This window comes from Pleurodeles waltl, chromosome 8, assembly GCF_031143425.1.
Source record: "Pleurodeles waltl isolate 20211129_DDA chromosome 8, aPleWal1.hap1.20221129, whole genome shotgun sequence".
NCBI lineage: Eukaryota > Metazoa > Chordata > Amphibia > Caudata > Salamandridae > Pleurodeles > Pleurodeles waltl.
In genome coordinates this window covers 122,977,860-122,998,731 of record NC_090447.1, presented here as the reverse complement: position 1 = coordinate 122,998,731, position 20,872 = coordinate 122,977,860, and the positions used below count along the sequence as shown (strand labels likewise).

Sequence of the window (20,872 nt, the reverse complement as noted above, 5' to 3'; positions counted from 1 at the left end):
TTTGCAGAAAGTCAAGTTCCCCTACAATCATAGACTCTTTGTACCACCCTGGAGATTCACCAACAATCCCTACAGACGATAACAGTAAGTACCCAAGCCTCAGCTTTTCGCAAACTGCAATCAAAGCCCGGACAAAGAAAATCAGATACGATACAATGGGGCTCTGAACCCAAACGTACTGCCAGCATCGATCTACAAGTATCACCCGGAGCTGTGAAGTGAACAAATCCTCCTGCTCTTTAATTCCTGACTCCATAAAAGTAACATACCTGAGGTTTGGCGAGGGTCCATCCTTCGCCCATCTACAGAAAGGGCCCCTACTCAAAATCAGATAGTTATTGAATGATTGCGCTGTTAAACACCAACTCAAAGATTTTGGCCGGCATCCTGCTGCAAGGACTTGAAGGCTGGCTGGATTGAAGCAGGACTGATTCTATGAAACCAAACAAGCTTCTACCCTAAGTCACGTACGACCAACAAACTGGTCTCTTTCCACCCTCATAGAGAAATATACTTTAAAAAACAGCTGCTTTACACAAGTTTTATCGACTTTTCAGAAGCTTTTTACAGTGGCACAAACTGGCATCGTGGGACGTCCCTTCAAATCTTTTGCACGCTGTGCAGCTAACGTACTCAAAAACCTGGGCAAAAGTGAGCCTTGGTGTGAACTAGACCCTATCCGCGATGATCAGAACCGAGAGAGGATTAAAACAAGGATGTGTCCTTGGACCATTATTGTTCAACCTGTTTATTTCGAACTTGAGCAGATCACTGTACGCAGCACATTCTCACCCCCCAAAATCCCAATGTTAACTTATCTGTCAGAATCCTTCCCAGGAACGCTTCTGAATAACTCTAAATGCAAGGCTTTTCGACTCATTTTTCATCTCCCTCAATACACCTCACCTGCACGGATCCGTCTCGAGTTCGGAATACAAGATCAAAGGATAGCACAGCAAGGCGTCATTTTAAAGTACATGTGGTTGCTAAGAGAGGCCAGGTTGCATACGTTAAGATCTCTTATTTGACAAGAGATTCAACAAGGCAGCCAAATGAATTGTCACACCCACATTAGTAGCGAAGCTCTAGAAACGCTAGATGCAAACATCTGTGGGAAGCAAATTTACCCCCCAAGGCCTTTAAGCTTGCCTTTAAAAAACAAATACAGTTAATGTCGTGGATCAAAGATAAGAAATCCTTCAAAAAACACAAGCACTAGTGGACATGCATAAACACAAAAATCACAGAATCTGCAAGACTACTTATTCAGAATAATCAAAGGGTTTTACAAACTCAGGTTTTCAGCCCTGAGGTTAGGCTAAGCCCCTACTAGTGATGCACTATCAATATGGGCTTCAACACCAATGTCAACGTCACGCAGACTGTGCCACGGGCAAGAACAAACACTTTCGCACATACTGTGCATTCGCCCAGCCCTGCAGCCTGAACGTAGGAAGCTCTTACACAACAGCTTTAATACCTACAGATCCAGGACATGCCGTTGCGCCCTCCTTTTCTGCTTACAGGGCTCGAGCCCTCAGGTAATAGTCTGCTTGGCAAAGTTCATCGACCATGCTGAGAAATTGCTCAGATTGGAGCCTAAAATACTCTGACACATTCGAGCACAAATAAAAAACATACACATCCGACTACACCTGGGTGCACCAAGACTGATAGCCAGGCTTCTTGGCGCACGCCCTGCTGCACTTTTCAAGCACTTTTGACACTTTAACCACGCTACACCACACCATTATTGGATGGCAGCTGCAACAGTTTAATGGCAGTAGTGCCCGCTATGCGCACAAATAATCAGTCGGCAGAGTAGTTATTGGACATCCTGATTTTACCTGCGTGCACTTTAAATTCTCTGTCCACACCTGGGTATGTTTTACGAGCGAACCAAGATCCACAGTGTGGCTTGTGTGACGCATCCCTGTTGCACTTTTTAAGCACTTGGCACTTTAACTGGCTGGTATTGTACCATCATTGAACTGCCGCTGTTTATTGGTGGAATGGGCACAAACAGACTACTGACCCCTCTTGTTGTGTGTGAAAAAGGCTGCTTTATTGAAACAGGTGCGCATCACAATAACATTCTATGCGTGCAACTTTTCAGAACTAACACCTCACTATGCATTCAAATCCCCCTATAAATTATCTCCCCGCCCCTAAGATCCTACCTTTCCCTTGAACTTTGAAACAGATCCATATGTCTTGATTACTAATACCAGATACATGTAACTCTTGTATTTCAAAGCCTGCTTAACAGCAAACATATGAACATGCCTAAACCTATGTCCTGTGATGTAACTGTAACATCTGTTCTCTTTCTATAGTAAATTTGTTCCGAGCCTCCCTTACAGCCAGTTCCACCCATATCCATTTACCAAAACCTTCTGTAAAGCCCTGCTAACTTCAGGTCCAACTGTCAAATAGGCACCTGTTTCAAGCGAAAATCTAATACAAACCTGCTTAAAAAGCAAACATATGAACATCTGTTCTCTTTCTGTAGTGAATTTGGTCAGAGCCTCCCTTACATCCAGGTCTTCCTACATCCATTTACCAAAACCTTTTGTAAAGCCCTGCCAACTTTAGGGCCTTACCGAAAAATGCGAGCCTGCTTTTTTCTGCCCCCCCCAGGCTTCCTGCGGTTCTCAATTTTGTCCTTTTAAGACCCTGGCCAAAAATTCTCTCATCTTGAGTAGATCCAGCTTCACGCCAAACATGGACAGGTGTACTCAATCACTTCTTTAAAAAAACAATTCCACCATCTCAAAGCGTATATCAGTATGGCCTATACATCCAATCCCCGTGACCCTACAAAATCTCCTCATTTTCTTATTAATTTTTCTTCTGGCCCTGTCTATGGCGGCTGGCTTACGAGCTCCTCTCCATGTCCTCCTAGGAATTAATTCAGTCCAAACCAGGAGACATCCCGACAACTGTTTCTGCCCGTCTCTCAAGTCGTGCTTCATGTCACGCAAAAGAGACAAACCTTTTTCTAGCACCAAATCTGTCTCTCAAAGGTGTATCAATAAAATGTCACAACAGACCGCTCCCCTCTGAAGCCTGTTTAAAATGTGTGATAATTCCTACCACCACATACTTCCCTTGCCGTGCCAGCAAATAGTACAAACATTACAGTCATTCCCCAAATTAGTGCCGCCTCCTTAGCCACCCATTTGATGAATGAATGTCCGACAATCCACACAATAAGTTTGGCAGACAAAAGACAAAAGACCCGGCACCGAACCTGAAAAAGAAAAAACTGTTAACCAAAGGTAGTAGCGTTGAAAACACTTAGAGGAACATCTACCCAGTTCCTGTATCCCCCCTCCGCCCCAGGCCAGTCCCAGTCCTAAAAGATGTGTTCCGTAATGTATGGTAGGTAGGCCCAGAGTTTTCAAACTCTTCCACAATATCGCTAATAACTAAAAGGGGGTCACTTTCCCGCCATCTGCATGGGTGAAGCCAACCCAACTCCTTGTCACTGCCAATCGCTGGAGCTTGACCCCCCCGTCTCCCCCTCAAATACCAACAGGCAAATCTCTTTTCTAGCCTGTGCTGGCAGGAAAACTGCTGCTCCCCAAGATTTCTCATCTGTCTTAGAATGATGTAAATAAATGGCAGCACCCTGCGGCTGCGTTACCAGACCAAATCCTGCCCTCTATTTCTACCTAGCAGCTCAGAAACTCTAAAGGCTCCAAAAACATCCAGCTCATAAGCATGGAAAACAGAACCAGTTCATAGTTGGAGAAACACCCCCAGCTAGGGAAACAACAACATCTAAGAGCAAACTCAAACTCAGCGGTTGTCTCATTACCCTTGACCTGCCTGTGTCCTAGCCCGTCCTACTAATATCCTTTTCCCTCATTCTCCTGCTGTCGGTGCTTAACTCCAACAAAGTTTTCCCATAAATACCACCCCTGCCAGCTTCCCTGTTATTGTCACCCTGGAGAGACCATTGTCAATCGGACCCATTAAAAACTTCACCACATCCTACATGTGCTTCAATTCAGACTATCTTTTCCTCGCCCCTGATATGAGAAATTCTGACCATTCCTGTGCATAACTCTTCCTAGTTGACTCTGCAAGACCATACCACCAATTGCAGCATCCTGTTCCTCCCGTCTTCCAGAAATATGGAGGCATCCTTGTCCGTTGCCCGTCTGCCTCCGAAGAAAGTCCGTGAAACCTCTCCCACTGTGAACAAGGCAAGGCATCCGCAGGCAGTGTCGTTGTTCACCCCTGGGACATGTTTTGCCCGAAATAGAATAACATGCCGCAAGCGATTCAGCACAAACGTACTCAGTAATTTGAGTACTTGACGATAGCTCACCGACTGTCAATTTATTATGTGTACCACTGCCATGTTGTCTACTCTAAATAATACTTTCCTATGCTGTAACAGTTAAAACCAGATAGTGACTGCCATAAATGAAGGGAAAAGCTCCAAAAAGGCAATGCTGCGGCTCCCAGCCTTCCACTCGGCTGGCCATTCCTCCGCACACCAATGACCCTGCCAAAAGATCCCAAAGCCCACCCCACCTGAAGCATCAGAATGTATCTTCACATACCACTCGATTTTCAAAGGATCCTGTATAGGGGTACCATTAAAGTTGTCCAAAAATGTGCACCTTATGCACACATCCTCCATTACTCCTGCAGACAGTCTCAGGTGATGATGTGGTAAGGTTAATCCCGAACGAGCCAAACCCGAGCGCCTACAAAAGGTCCTCCCTGCCCTAACTACGCTACAAGCGAAATTAAGATGACGTAAAAGGACTTGGACTTTCCTGACCGTTATCATGGGCTTAGCTAGCATCCACCAACAATTACACCCCCACCTTCTTCTCCACTGGGAGGTGAGCCTGTATATTTACAGAGACCATTTCTATTCCCAAAAAGGAAATGATGGTGCTTGGGCCTACCATTTTCTCGGGCTCCTGTGTCACCCCATGTCCTCCAAGAGCTTGTGAAAACGTACCAGCAACCTCTGGCAGTCCGTGGAACCAGAGTGCCTGAAAAAGTCATCCAAAAAGTGAGCCACCTGTTCATAGTCTTAAGACCAAGTAAAAAGCCCTTGCAGACAAGAGCTGAAGCCCTTGAACAGTGCACACGATATTGAGCAACCCATGGGGGCAGTGCCTTTCATGTAACATTGTCCTCCAGATTGTATGCCAAGCAATTGAAAGTTATCCAGGTGTACCGGCAGTAGCCTGAAAGCTGATTTAATGTTTACTTTGCCATTTGAGAACCTTGTTTCACCAACTCCATTGCTGTGTCAACAGATGAGTAAGACACGGATGACAACTCCTCATCTATAAAGTCGTTAACGGAAAAACCTGCTGGCCAAGACAAATGCTGTATCAGTCTAAATTGTCTTGGTTCCATTTTAGGAATGACCCCAATTGGGGATCTAAACAGATTCTCAGTATGCCAGCCATAAAAGGGGCCTGCCATCCTCCCTTCCTTGATCTCTTTCTGCAGCTTCTCTTGCACTACTTGTGGATGTATTTTGATGGATTTCAAATTCTGCGCCCATCATCTTACCCTCGGTCTGTCATAGCCTAGTCTAAAACCTTGTCTGAAACCCTCTAGTAGAATTAGTGCATCCTCCCTCCTGGGGTAGAACTGCAGCCAGTGGGCCAATTGCTCCTTTTTTAACCAGAGTATGAGCCCTTTCCCCCACCCCTAGATCCCTCGGTCACCCCTAAAACCTCCTTGTGCACTGTGAGCCATCCCCTGACCTCCTGTTTGCTGTTGCCATTGTCCTAAGGTGTTCCCTGTGTGGGGACTCTGCCCCCCCCCCCCCCCACCACCATTACCGAAACAGTGCACCAGGGGGTGCTTACCTGCACATTTTGAACATTTGTGTTTAATTTTACGATATTCCCTGGTACGAAGGCCCTTGTTGAAGTCCCAGCATGACCCCAGACTGTGCTGTGTATCCCACCCCTCTCTGGGTGGAAAGTGCCTCAAAGGGCTCATATACTATTGGCAAACCTGCTGTGTATACGGGTTTCCAAACTTTGCAGGTCCCACTGCCTGCTGCCACAAGTCTGTGTCTATTTTCCCCCATTTAACTTCCGGATCCCCTGCCACCCTAGCCCTGAATTCCTCATCATACTGGGCCCAAGCGTTACCTCTGAAGGAAAGATGGCCTTCGAATAACGTCCATGTACTTGAATAAAGCCACACTCCTCTCCTGAAATGAAACGCGTGTGTATATATTGAAAATGCTGAGGTCCAATTCTCAGTCGTCACTGGCGCCCATGGGCGTTTTGCCAGTTCATATGCTTCCTCTTTCGACCCTTCCTTCACCCTCAGTTCCCTATGTAATAACTTCAGCATCTCTACATATTCTCAACTCCAAGTTTTTTCTTTCATAGAGAGCATCAGATTCACACCCAAAGGTTTAGTAACCTCCATGTAGGTGTTTTTTTAGCCTTTAACTCCTTACTTTCTTTCCAGTGGACCCACCTTTTTCCTCTACCTCATCACTGCCCCTCTCCGGTACACTCACCCCTTGTCCCTTGACCTGACTGTCACCTAAACCTACCTGTGCCTCCGATGTACTTACCTGCACTTGTTTTTGTGCAGAAATATCCACTTTGGCCCTGTCATCTGTCCCCATCCCAGTATCCTTTACGGATCTGCCTTTCAAGAGTCGCAGGTCGTCCAGACTGCCTCCACACCCCGAGTCTATCCCTTGTGACAGAAAATGTGTTCCTTGTGACCCGTATGTATATTCCTACCTATCTTCTAGGTCAGTGCACGCTACAAAGCTTGCCGCTTGGGCAGGGTAACCGTCTTCGATGTCACTGTTTCTGTCACCTCCCCCTGCGAGTTGTCCCCTGTACTCCCCAAAATGCACATTGCTTGGCCCAGCTTCCTTGCAATTTTACCTTCCTTCATACTATCTTCCTCATAATCTAGCTCAACATCCTCCACCAGCACCTCATGTTCCAGCCCTTTTGCAACCCCTTGCTGGACCACCTGACCCACCTCTGGTTCGAGCATCAGGTCTGTCTGTGAGACCACACACGCCACCACCTGTGGCTCCGCATAACCCCCGTGGGGTTTACCAACCGCCTGTCATAAGGGGCTGTACATACCCACTCATGCCTTCGCCTTGCACTGTGCGCTTCTGTCCTACCATGCTGCTAGATATAACAGTGCTGTGGTGTTCTGCTGCTTCCCTCTGCGAGGGCACTCCAAACTGTCGCGAGGTGCCAGGGTCTGGGTCCCACGATGATGTCAGGCCGGCCGTTCTGCGCCGAGCCGTCTCTTCCCTTCGGGGAAATTGAGCTGCCCTGTGCTCTCCCGAGTCCACCAAGGCCTCTGTGCTGTGAACCTGCAAAATAAGGGGTATTCCTACGACCACTACTATCCTTACACCTACTAAAGCAAAGTGGCTAAACGTATCGCTAATGGAAAGGCTAAAGAATGTTCTAACCTAGCGCTAATGGAGGGGCTGCCACTGGGTGCACTCGCCAATGTTAACGCGTCCGTCTATGTCAATTTATACACATCGGGGCTCGTTTTAGGTCGATGAATCTTTGGACCCAGTGGTAAGTCTCCGTAAGACGGGATTACCAATCATTAAGTCAATAGTATTAAAAGTAGCATCAAATACTCCACAATAACCATTAATGAACCTTTGGCACATTCATTAATTCTCAGACTCAAATAATCACACCTTGAAGGAAGATTTCGTAATTTTATTCCCTATTGATTACAATCTAATAATAAACTAATTAGTATCAAACCCAAAAGGCATAAGAACATAACCACAAAGTGACAATTACAATAAGCTTTCAATAATGCAATAATCAGGAACATAAGATAGAAGCATCAGCAAAGAATAGATCACAGTGCATGATGATTCATAAGATATTAGGTCAGCATAGCTATTTGTCAGTCACGTCAATTCCGTCAGTCACATGAACACCTTGTCTAACCTCAAATTAGCATTAGCATGTTGGGCTTCATGCAAAACAATTTAGAACATCAATTTGGAAAACGTCTAACTAAGATACCTAATTAAACATATAGCAGTTGGTACCTAGAAAGAAAAGGCATATAGATTCTGTTAGCGATATAATTACCCTCCTAGAGATAGGTCAGCATTCAGGATCAGTCTTCGTCTTCAGGACATCAGTCGAATCACCGTCAATCTATCTAAGTTGGAAGCAAGGAAAACTTTCCCTTAAGGGGAAAGTTAACAGGCAATCTATGGATAAGATTTATTTCTAAGTCTCAAGTCATCAAATAGGGTGACGGAGTTTCTGGATGCAATCAAATCATCCCCTGCCTAAATGTGTCTCGTCTGTCGTGTCATGGGTTTTTATCCCCTTTTCCGTAGTACATTCCCTCAAAATTCTATTGGTCAATAACTACACCCCATTATTGGTAACCAATCAAATTATACATTAAGTAATGCATTTGCCATTTCACGATATTAATTTGTCTTCTAATTGGTCTTCATAATCGACATTTCCGTAGGTGTCATCTCCGGGGTTACTTCACCATCTTGGCACACGTCTCGGGTCAAGAGTTCTCTTCTCCTCGCTTTTACTGTCCTTGAAAGTATCTTCGTTTGTTTCAAACCCTATAACTCTATGCAAGAAGCTACTAATAGGCGGATGAGAGAATTCTCTAATGTATCTGTCTAATATGCAGAGAAGAACAATAGCTGGGTCATGGTCGTTTGCAAGTCCGCATACTGGAAAAGCAGAAAATACGCTTTTAAATGAGAGTTACACAGCGAGTTCGCGACTCATGCTAACTTAAGGCATACGATTTCTAATGAATACAGTTTTAAACGTGGTAATACATATAATTAAAGACTATTTATTTTGTTCAGCATTAGTTGTTCACAAGCGATTAATTTTCACGTTTATTAATACATTTCAATTATTAATTTGCATTGTCGAATGTAAGCATTTCACATCTATAAAGTGTAATATTTAAACTACGCTCTCTCACCAACAAAATGGTGCCTGGCAACCCCAAAATGGCTGATATTAAACCATTGGGCTACATCTTTTAACGATGTAGCCCAAGATAGCCCAACCATCTGTGCGGCGCTATCCCTTTTCCCATTTGCCCCCAGGGGACAGATCGACTCATTGCTCAGCTGTCCGCCAAAGCCCTAATTTCAGCAGCACACACGTCTCTAGTGTTCAGTCAGTTGTGGGAGTAGTTACAACACACCCCGATTTCACTTGCGTGCACTTCAGATTTGAACTAGAGGCACGCTGGGCATTTTGCGCATGCCTCTTTGCACTCTTTAAGAATTTATCTTTTAATTGTGTGGTGCTGCACCATCATGGACATCCACCGCAATTTTACAATGGCAACGATGCTCTCTGGAATGCATAATCATCTGGCGCAACAGCTTAAGAGACCTGATTGAATAAGCTTTTAAAAGTTCTCCTTTGACTAGGCACCTGGCCTGTTGCTTATTTTTTAATTTCTTTTTTTGTTTTTATGCATACTGTTTTTATTATATAAGGTTTTAATTAACTGCACCATGATCAATAAATTAATTAATTCAGTCAGTGCACATTAGGAGTGCAGTTAAGACAATTGTGCATCTTACTCTGTTCATTCCAGTGTACCATATATAGCAGGATGGCTTGGTGGGTTAACTGCTCGCGGCTAAGGCAGTGCTTTATTTGTAAAATAGTAAGTGCCGGTGCCCAAAGCGCTGCTCAGACATCCGCGGCTAGCGCCATAAGAATGTCGGAGGGCAACTAGCAAAGGTGCGCAGTCCTAAATCCATGTCAGGCCTCTTTTATTCACTGCCAGGCACTCCCTTCACCGTAATCTCACTCAAAACACATTTCTGCTTTCTCCCTTGGTGACGGGTTTTCTGTATTTCTTTTCCTCCATCTTTTCGCTTTGTTTTCCCCGCTCTTGGTCTCATGAGATGTCTGATGTGGGAACTAAGTACTGCTCCCAAAACAAAATTGCCGGTGCCCACCACCGGCAACCACTGGCTCAAATTAAGAACTGCGCTGAGCGATGCGATAACCTGCAGGTTACCAGTTTTTACCCCGATAATATTGATTCAGACTTCTCTTCTTTTGAGGTGAGTAAATCTAGTGTCACTACATTGGTTTAAAAAAATACAATGGGTATTTTCTAGTGCTTAGAAATGACAAGTGTGGCACGAAGTGTTATATGAAAACAAGTTATCTAGTAGAAGCCGCCAACAAACGAGTCTTTTTTCAGAGGTCTCTGCAGACAAACTGGCAGCCTGCTTATCCTCCTTCAAGGCCAGTAGAAGTTCAGAGATACAAAAACCACTACCGCTGAAAACTCCTACACTTAGGCAGAACTTCTGCTGAGCTACAAGTGTGTCGACTTCAGGTGCCATCTTGCCGGGATTCTGGGGCTTGCTCCAGACAGGCGAGTGATTTTTCTTCTTCTTGTGGCTGTCATTGTGTTGCTGTAAGCCTGGAGGTTTTGTTCTCTCCAGCGGCTCAAAGTAACAACCGAAAACGGCTTTGTCAGAGCATAAAAGCAGCCTGGGCAGAATGTAATCCATCAGCTAGAGATGCTTGCGGGATGACATCATCTGGCGTGAGTGTCCCGCCGCACATAGGCAGCAGGGCCTTTGTTATGCAGCAGCACTTGCAGAGTTTGTAAACATAACATTGATGGGTGATTGGCTGTATTGATTCACATAAAGAGTTCTGGGAAATCTCCCTTTAATTACAAAAACTGTCTTCTAGCTGGTGTAATTTATTGTTGGCTAGCAAACTAACTGGAAACAACTTTTTAGTGTGTTGTTGGCTCCCTGCAGGCGTCCTTGAGTTCCCTTTGCATTCATCGGGATTGTGCAAACACCGTGGTCTGAGCAAAAACAAATCCGGGCTCCTGCGCTCATTCAGCTCATGAACCTCACCGCCCCCCGTTAATTTAGCCAGTCGCCAATTAGAGGCCATCGGTATTGTCTTTTTTCCTGACAGGTCTAATCATTTTCTTTGTTTAGGACGTGCTGCTGATTTTGAAGTTTGGCCTAAAAGGGCAAATTTATAAAGTATTTTCTCTTGACTGGTGCAGCCATGGTTTTCTGGTGCTTTTAGTGGCATATGTTTTTTTTGACTGCTGATGATTCTTGTTCAAGTTAATTTTGTCTGTAGGAATATTTTTAGATGCATGCAAATATCTGTACCCACAGAAATTGTGTTAACCTGATTTCTCTCTGCGTACCTGTAATCTCCCACAAACGAGTCGTAGGTAACTTCACCCATAGTTTTCAGGCATCTGATTCATATATTGCATTCAACTTAAGCAAGTTAAATAAAATTACACCAAACCAGCCGGACTGAACGTACAGAACCTAGTTAATGCCAATTCACAGCAAAAAACACATTGGTCATTTAAGTAGTAAGCACTATATAAATACAAAATATATGACCATAATAATGATTACAAAAAAATTACTCGCATTTAGCAGTTGCTAAAATAGAATTGCATTGATATCCTTGTCCACTTAACGTAAAAACAGTTGATGCACTCCATCACCTATGCGAGCATAATACATTCTGAAAATCTTTTGCATGCTATTATATAGTGTACAACATTCCAGGGCAACACTTGATCTAGGGGAAGCCTCTCTGGCATAAATCGCCTAATCAATCGATTCCAAATTATCAAGTCTCTAAAATCTGAATCTCAGAAATCCTTTAACACATTGCACAACCTTTATTTATACCCACTTTGTTCAAAAGATAGTCTAAATTATTTTAGTGAGTTTGCTAACTTAATGCTGTTTCCAACAAACGACGAGGTCTGTTTTTTAAATATTTAAACATTAAAAAAAATATCTTTTAAGCTGTTCTTTATATTGTTGTGTATGAAGGTTTTATATTTCCTATTGTTGATCTCAGGAGAGATCTAAATCAATCAATAAACGTAAACTTGAATATCAGAAATTTCCGTTGAGCAGATGGTGCCATAAAATGTATATGGAAACTTTGTAAAGAATTACAGATATGAGTAGGAATCAAGACCTGTCTCAGATTTATTTGCTTAATTATTGTCGATCATCTGCAAAACCTGCTTTCCTCATTATCTCATGTTTTTGTTTTCTTAAAACGAAATCGTGACAAAACTTCGGCTCTGAGGAATTTACCAATATAATACTTTAGAAGGACGTTGAAATGTAGCTTGTTTTGAGCAGTTTCAGTTCTATGCAAATCCTTCCATACCATTTGGTAAATATCACCTGCTTGTCAAACTTTCACAGCCTAAAAGAAATTCTGTAAAGAAATTCTTTAAGACTGCCACAATTTCTGGTTTGCAATGATGCCCAACTCCAAACGAGTTTCTGCTTGAGGAGTATGTCGCCCAGTCTAAAGATTTTATGTATAGCGCTTCATTCAATAGTCTTAAAGCGTCCTATTACACTTCCTGTGTACACAGATGAACAGTGACGAGAAACAAACTGGCTTTGCTGAAACTTACCTTTGCCACCACAAACTATTTAACTACTCGTAACTACTTTTAGCTTTCTACCATTTATAAACCACAGTCCTGTTATATCATCATATCTATAGGTGAAACAGGGATGTTTATACCTCTTTGGAGACTCACCTGTTGCATCATCTGATCCTGACATAGTAGGTGAAATAGCAGTACAAAGTGTTCAGCAGGTATTGCCATTTTCAAATTGCCCCCAAAGATATCCTCAGATACCTGTTTTCTTCTTTTGAGGACATTGTTTCGTAAGAGGAGTTTGTTTTTTGCCATGCAGTTTAAGTGGTTGCATACTTCCTGGTTGGAGATATTCACTCATGGAATTAAGGCTCTGTCGTCACGCCTCTTATTTGACTTTACTAAACCTGTTAGAATTTGTAGTTGGTCTTAAGCGCAGTCATTCAGAGGTTTAATACGTGGTTAGCCAACAAGCTATATAGAGAAATGTAAGTTGCTCAAAATCATTCTTGACTACTGTACTAATCCACGGTGAAGGAGAGAGACTGGAATTAAACTACTCAATATCGCAGTCAGTGGAAGAGATTGTTTGGCAGGTTGCCACTGAATGGAGCCTCCACTAGGGCTGACAATGTCTAAAGTGAAAAGTTGCCTTTGTTTTGGCATCATTAGATTTTTTTAAAAACTATGCAATCATTAAATCATGCCATGGGAAATGTGTACTATTTATTGATGTCATTTAGGCATGAACTTGGTGCGAGCAGCAACAAATTATCACAGATAGGGGGTCGCAGGGAGAGTATGAATATGGGCAGGTATATTTCCAATGTAGTTAGATCACTGGCAATACTGACATGCAGGAGAAAAAACAGCCATATCATATCCCTCATATTCTTTTCCACAGGAAGGGAATTCACACAGCCCGAAGCTGTAAGTACCAGAAAGAGATGTTAAGTGCTTTATAGAAGATGATATGGTCTGTTGAGTCGGCTGCTATCCGTAAACTGCCATCAGTAAACTCAAGATTATCAAATCAAGAGAATGTGTGTAATCTAGAGCCAGAAATAGGTCGCCATTGTGGACACTAAGCAGGGCTAATTCAATCAACCTGCAACAGAGAAGACTGGATCCACCCTGGAAACAAATTGTATCTCAGTTCTGAGCCACACTTTTACATTGCCTGATGATGCACTATCCGCAATTAAAGAAGAATATGCAGAAAAGTTGGAAAGGGTATATAGAAACCCTGTCCATTACATTTGAGACTGATGTGTTTTTTATATGGTGAATATCCCTCTGCTAATGCCTTTCCGAGAGGTCAACTTAGCGGATTTGCTAGACTCTGAGGCACAGTTTTAGGATAAGCATTATGGCATGATTAGTGAATGAGAATGCCCGCAGCAGATAAGAAAACATTTAGCAAGGAAGCATCTTTAATAGTTTAAACCATTGAGCACCTGCACTGCCAGGCTCTTTTCAAGCATTTATTGCTAAAGTCTAATATGACTATTTTGATTCTGATCTTCTGTACCATGTCCAATAATCTAAGTGATCATTGAAATTTCTGACGTACTGACAGCCTCTTGTCGAAGAGCCAGGTCTTGAGCTTCTTCCTGAGTCAAGGATGGAGGGAGTGGTTCGCTGGTGAAGGAGGAAGTCGTTCCAGGCCTTAATAGCGGGGGTAGGAGAAGGAACGGCCTCCATAGTGGCTCCTTCGGACTGGTGGGATGTGTGTGAGGGTGAGGGAGGCTGACCAGAGTTCTCTGGCGGGTTGGTGGAAGGTCAGACGGTGGTTAATGTGTTTGGGTCTAAAGTTGTGGAGAGCTTTGAAGGGTAGAGTTAGGATCTTGAATTCGCATCTCTTATACACGGGCAGCCAGCGTAGGCTTTGGAGGTGAGTGGTGATGCTGGTGCATCTAGGAAGATGTAGGTTGAGTCTTCCTGCTGAGTTCTGAATGATTTGGAGGTGGTTGAGGAGTTGGGTGGTGACTCCAACGTAGAGTGCATTTCCGTAGTCCAGACTGCTGGTGATGAGGGCCTGAGTTACCGTCCTTTTGGTGTCTATGGGGATCCATCTGAAAATCTTTCGTAGCATGCAGAGGAAACAGGAGGCAGCAACTGTTTATCTGTCGCATGAAGGTGAGTCTGCTGTTGATGATGATGCTGAGGTTGTGGGAGTGGTCTGTTGGAGTCTGGGCTTGCCCGAGAGCGGTGTCACCTCCAGGGGATGCGTTGTTCCTGAAAATGATCACTTCTGTCTTGTCCGTGTTCAGTTTCAAGCAGTTGGATCTCATCCACTCGGCAACATTTGTCATGGCATTGCTGAAGTGTGGCGTGGTCCTCTGAGAGTGAGAGGATGAGCTGCGTGTCATCAGCATATAAGATTATGTTGAGCTCGTGGGTGTGGATGATGTCTGCCAGTGGTGTCATGCTGGTGTTAAAAAGGGTGGGGCTGAGAGAGGACCCCTGTGGAACATCGCAGATGATGTTCTGAGGTAAAAGGAGGTTGGAAGATTCTTTGGGTGCATCCTGTGAGGAAGGCATGGAGTTTTTTAAGGGTGTTGCTCAGAATTCCTAGGTGGTGGAGTTTGGTGATGAGGGTGTGGTGGGATACGGTGCCAAAGGCCACTGAGAGATCAAGGAGGATTAGGGCTACTTTCTCTCCACGGTCGAGGAGGGCTCTTATGTTGCGGTGATCAGGCAAGTCTTGGTGCTGTGGTTGACACGGAAACCCGCTTGGGAGGTGTCCAGTAGATTATGTTCATCTGGGTTCTTCAGAGAGCTGCCGGTTGATGGCTCTTTCTAGGACTTTGGCCGGGAAAGGTAGCAGTGAGATCGGGTGGTAGTTATTGAGTTCGCTGGGGTTAGTGGATGTTTTTTTCCAGAGCGATTTTACCACTGCATGTTTCCAGACATCGGGAATGGTGGCTCTAGTGATGGAGGATGGGAGTGAGGGTGCTGCTGATCTTTCTCTGTCGCAGGTTGACGATGTAGTGGGGGCACAGGTCATAGAGTGATCCAGAGTGGGTCTCTCTCATGATGGTTGATGTTTCCTGAGTGGTTAGTGGCTTCCAGTGAACAGATGGCTGTGGTTTGTGTCTGTCTGAGCTAAAAGGTGGTCGAGGCTACTGTTTCGAGGGGCAAAGTTGCTGTAGATGGCTGCTATTTTGTCATGGAAGTAGTCTGTCTTAGTCGCAGAGGGCCTGGGAGGGCTGGATTGTGTTCTCTGTGGTTGCAGGGCAGGAGAACTCTCTTACGGTGCTGAAAAGCTCCTTGGGAGCGGTTGGTTCTCTTTTCAATGTGGTTGATCAGGGCGTAATTTTTTGCTTCCCTGAGGTGGTGGTGATATTTGTTGAGGGCAGCTTTGATGGTGTTGTGTTCTGATGGGTTCTTGCTAGTGAGCAATAGGGACCGAATGCCATTCTTTTCAGCCTTCAGACCACGGTGAATCAAATATGGGACCAATTAGAGGATCATGAAATAGTATCTCTTCCTCAGTTTTCTCTATTAGGATCTCAGATTTTTGAATTCTTATTGACGGCAAAGGACATTCATTTCACATTCGAAATTATGCCAGACTTCTGTAACAGATATCTCATAAATTTGTGGCATGTACCCAGAATTTGGCACAAGAAAGTACTAGAATGTCTGGCTGTTGGGACTGCATCAGCAATGGATTATAACATTTGGAACTGCCCTGATGAAGGTGACCTCAATAATAGAGGAATACCGAAACGGGCGTAGGCTATAGGTTCCTATTGAATCTCATTTGAGATCATAATATTATCATCATATTTCATGGACATTCTTACCTTCTGTATCTGTGTATAAGACAGTTATACCAACATTGTGTGATTTGCATTAATCCCAAAGTCTGTTATGTTGGGTAATAATATGTAACTTTTGGATTCATGTTTGCTATTGTATAAAGTGCATGATATTAGGACCACCTTATTGTAATTTTTGTATTCTTTATCTTGGCTGTTTTAGGCCAGTGTGAATGTGGAATGATTGAGTCGGGTGAATGTCATTGTCTTTTTTGTACTTGGTTTTATATCCTTGATATTTTGTAAATGAACTCAATAAAATTATGTATTGTTGATAGAATCTTTATTTTATTATCCAATTCTATATGTAGCCAAAACCGTGCATCTAAAAGTTGTTGTATTATATGACATACAAAACTATGTTATTGATATTTATACAGTAGCGATATGGCATTTGAGGAATATCATCCCCATGATAATTGTTTGTGGTTCGTAATTTAGACTTACTCTACAGGGGTTCTTGATAGTTTGCCATTGTCTTTCTAGTCGTTTGCATTGCTGGATCTTCTGGTGTTAGAATTTCTTGTGATTTCGGCGGCGCATTTGTGGATCCAGTCGGAGACGTTGCAGGCATCTTGCTTGAGGCTGGTGGTGGTTGATTTTTTCCCACCTGCGGTGTGGGAGGGCGGTTAGTGTGGAGGATGGTTCGGGTGTGCTTGTTATGGTGAAGTGTACAATGTGGTGGCCAGTCCATGTTAGCTCTGTTGTGTGTGAGAACTCAATCCTGTCGCTGGCAATGAAAATGGGGTCCAGGGTGTATCCTGCGTTGTGTGTGGGGCTGGTGACCAGTTGCTTGACTCCGATGTTGTTCAGGTTGTCCAGAAGGCTGGTGGAGTTGCAGTCAACGGGGTCATCGAGATGGAAATTGAGGTCCCCAGGAAGACGCAGTATTCTGCAGTCGATGGCCGGGGGGAGATGTAATCGGCGATCATCTTGCAGAAGACTGGGCAGGGGCCTTACGTGAGGGTTCCTCTAATGGTGGTTTTGGCATTGTTTCTAATTTGGAAATTAAGGTATTCCATGATGGGGGACGTGTCGTCCTCAGCTGTGGTGCATAGGAGGCTGTCATTGTGGATGATGACAATGTATTCTCCGCGTTTCTTGTGGCGGTCTCTGTGGATAAGTTTGTAGCCTTGGTGGGTTGCGCAGGTGATGTCGGGAGCAGATGTGGGGGTAAGCCAGGTTTCTGTGATGAACATCAAGTCAGATTGGAGAGGGTTATGATGTCCCAGATTTCTGTGGAGTGTTTGCAGAGGGATCTTACGTTGAGTAGAAGGCAGTGAAGTTGTTCTTTTGCTATGAGTGGTCAGTGATGTAGCTTCGGTGTTGCAGGTGAAATAGCATTGGTGGCATGCAAAAGGTCCTACTGTGGTTGAAGGAGTCGCGCTGCAGCAGTTGTCTCAATTCCTGGGGGCAAGGCCCCGCAGTTTGGAGGCTGAGTATCAGCAGATTGTTGGAGAATCAGGGTTCCTGGTGCTGGGTGTGGTCCAGGGGCCGATGGGCTTGCCTTTGGGGTTCCAGCGGCACACCCGGTGCATGGCTGCAGCCTCCATTAAGTAGGTCCTGGGAGGGGCGCTGGGTGGTGGTGGGCGGGCGGAAAAAAAACAGCAGAAAGGCAGCGGGGGTCATGAGGGGAAGAGCGGTAACAGGGACACAAAAAATGCTACAACAGCACAATGGAAAACAAAGGGAAACAGCATAATGGGCAACAGAGGAAAACAGTTCAATGGGCAACAGGGGAAAATGCTATAAGAGGCGAATGCTGCACAGACTAATCCAAGAATTTGACAGAGTGCGTCTAGCAGGAGGCTGGCAATAGAACCCAGAAGGAGGTGAAAGGCACCCAACAGTAGCACTCTCAACAAGGATGCTGAGGAGCTAAACCAGGGCCCTGAAGGCTGGATGGGAGGCAACCAGACGGCGAGGGGGGAGCTGGCCTGAGGACCTTATATTTTGTATATTTATGTTTGTATGCTTGTTGAGCAATTGCTCCCTACAGAGGCACTTTAAAGCAATGGAACAGTAGGGTGGAGGAGAGGAAGAAACCAGCTATAGAATTCTGTTAAGAGGCTGCCTGTATTTGGGGTCCGTGGGCGTACCCAAACAGGATCAACTGTAGAACCCCTGTGAATTTCTGGCAGACTGATCGAATTTGAGTTAGCGAGGGTGGAGCTTTATAAATTGGGAAAATGGCTTTGGCGCCAAAGAATGTGTACATTTGCTGACCCATGGGCTTTCGGAGCCCAGTCTATGATTTGTAGTTGTCTGGTGGATTTGAAATGCCTTTTTGAGATATAATGGGGTATAGATTGTCAAGAATAGAGTCTTAAATCTGATGTATAGCTTCATGAGGAGTCATTGCAAATTCCTCATAGTTGCAGAGATGTTACCCATTCTCTTTAAACTGAGGACGAGGTGAACTATTTATTTAATTTTGTTCTTGCTGTCGATTCTTTCCACCTTCCCCCTTCACCTTCCCCCCCGCCCCTCAAGTTTCTTGACAAGCAAGGGTAGATTCCATTTCTGTGGGTGATACACTGAAGAAACAAAAAAGTGATGGATAGAATGCTTGAATTAATCTCAGGCACTGGTAATTACTCGCTCCCAGTTGATTGTCTTTTTTTTGGCCATCAGATCGGAGTCAGACATCTGTCAATAAGGTTTTGTGCTGCTCTGTTATAATCTGTCCAGCCTGAGCTAGCAGTCCTGGGTCCTTCTAAACTGGAGCACTAGCAACCACATACCCATTTCGACCTAGTTAGACTTTGTCAGCGAAGTATAGCCTGAGTCCTGTGGCACAGGGAGCATAGGATCCATGACTCGGCATACCCATCTCACTTAGAGCATCATACTGAGGAAGAAGTAGGAACGGGAGGAATTCTTGATTTTAATATAGTCACTGGTACTTACTCTGGGCTGCATCCCAGTCCATTGTTTTTGTTACCCACTGTGCCACCTCAGACAGGAACCAGCCATATGCAAATCAGCCTTTGGTCCGGCTGCATTAGGAACAGTCCAGAGTGAACATCCAGGCCAGGTCCCTTCCTCATAGTCCCTCTCCTAAAAAGGAAGAACAAGAACAGCTAGAACTTTCTCTTCCTTCAGACATTTAGCTCATAATCCATATTAACTTTGATGCTGTGACTCCTCCAAACAGAAACACAAGCAGCCCTGGATGCTTTTGGCTTACTGAGCCCTCATCAGTAAAGTATAGCTTATGTCCTGTGGCATAGTGAGTATGGGACCCATGTCTGGGCATACATGTCGCTCTACGTGAGGGTTCCTCTAATGGTGGTTTTGGCATTGTTTCTAATTTGGAAATTAAGGTATTCCATGATGGGGGACGTGTCGTCCTCAGCTGTGGTGCATAGGAGGCTGTCATTGTGGATGATGACAATGTATTCTCCGCGTTTCTTGTGGCGGTCTCTGTGGATAAGTTTGTAGCCTTGGTGGGTTGCGCAGGTGATGTCCGGAGCAGATGTGGGGGTAAGCCAGGTTTCTGTGATGAACATCAAGTCAAATTGGAGAGGGTTATGATGTCCCAGATTTCTGTGGAGTGTTTGCAGAGGGATCTTACGTTGAGTAGAAGGCAGTGAAGTTGTTCTTTTGCTATGAGTGGTCAGTGATGTAGCTTCGGTGTTGCAGGTGAAATAGCATTGGTGGCATGCAAAAGGTCCTACTGTGGTTGAAGGAGTCGCGCTGCAGCAGTTGTCTCAATTCCTGGGGGCAAGGCCCCGCAGTTTGGAGGCTGAGTATCAGCAGATTGTTGGAGAATCAGGGTTCCTGGTGCTGGGTGTGGTCCAGGGGCCGATGGGCTTGCCTTTGGGGTTCCAGCGGCACACCCGGTGCATGGCTGCAGCCTCCATTAAGTAGGTCCTGGGAGGGGCGCTGGGTGGTGGTGGGCGGGCGGGAAAAAAACAGCAGAAAGGGAGCGGGGGTCATGAGGGGAAGAGCGGTAACAGGGACACAAAAAATGCTACAACAGCACAATGGAAAACAAAGGGAAACAGCATAATGGGCAACAGAGGAAAACAGTTCAATGGGCAACAGGGGAAAATGCTATAAGAGGCGAATGCTGCACAGACTAATCCAAGAATTTGACAGAGTGCGTCTAGCAGGAGGCTGGCAATAGAACCCAGAAGGAGGTGAAAGGCACCCAACAGTAGCACTCTCAACAAGGATGCTGAGGAGCTAAACCAGGGCCCTGAAGGCTGGATGGGAGGCAACCAGACGGCGAGGGGGGAGCTGGCCTGAGGACCTTATATTTTGTATATTTATGTTTGTATGCTTGTTGAGCAATTGCTCCCTACAGAGGCACTTTAAAGCAATGGAACAGTAGGGTGGAGGAGAGGAAGAAACCAGCTATAGAATTCTGTTAAGAGGCTGCCTGTATTTGGGGTCCGTGGGCGTACCCAAACAGGATCAACTGTAGAACCCCTGTGAATTTCTGGCAGACTGATCGAATTTGAGTTAGCGAGGGTGGAGCTTTATAAATTGGGAAAATGGCTTTGGCGCCAAAGAATGTGTACATTTGCTGACCCATGAGCTTTCGGAGCCCAGTCTATGATTTGTAGTTGTCTGGTGGATTTGAA

General features: G+C 44.8%; 1 protein-coding gene and 1 long non-coding RNA gene across 4 annotated transcripts in view; one reads left to right on the top strand and one right to left on the bottom strand.

The window, feature by feature from the left end:
* PAK1 (p21 (RAC1) activated kinase 1) overlaps positions 1 to 20,872 on the top strand; it is a 296,992-nt gene that overhangs the window by 165,934 nt on the left and 110,186 nt on the right. The gene's annotated exons all lie outside the window — the stretch shown is intronic.
* Positions 7,710 to 20,872, bottom strand: part of LOC138249801 (uncharacterized) — a 76,765-nt gene continuing 63,602 nt past the window's right edge. For both annotated transcript variants that reach the window (XR_011194844.1, XR_011194845.1), the window contains exons 2-3: positions 19,191 to 19,340; positions 7,710 to 8,728 (exon numbers count right to left, since the gene is read on the bottom strand). This is a non-coding gene — a long non-coding RNA (uncharacterized lncRNA). The remainder of the gene's footprint in view (positions 8,729 to 19,190; positions 19,341 to 20,872) is intronic.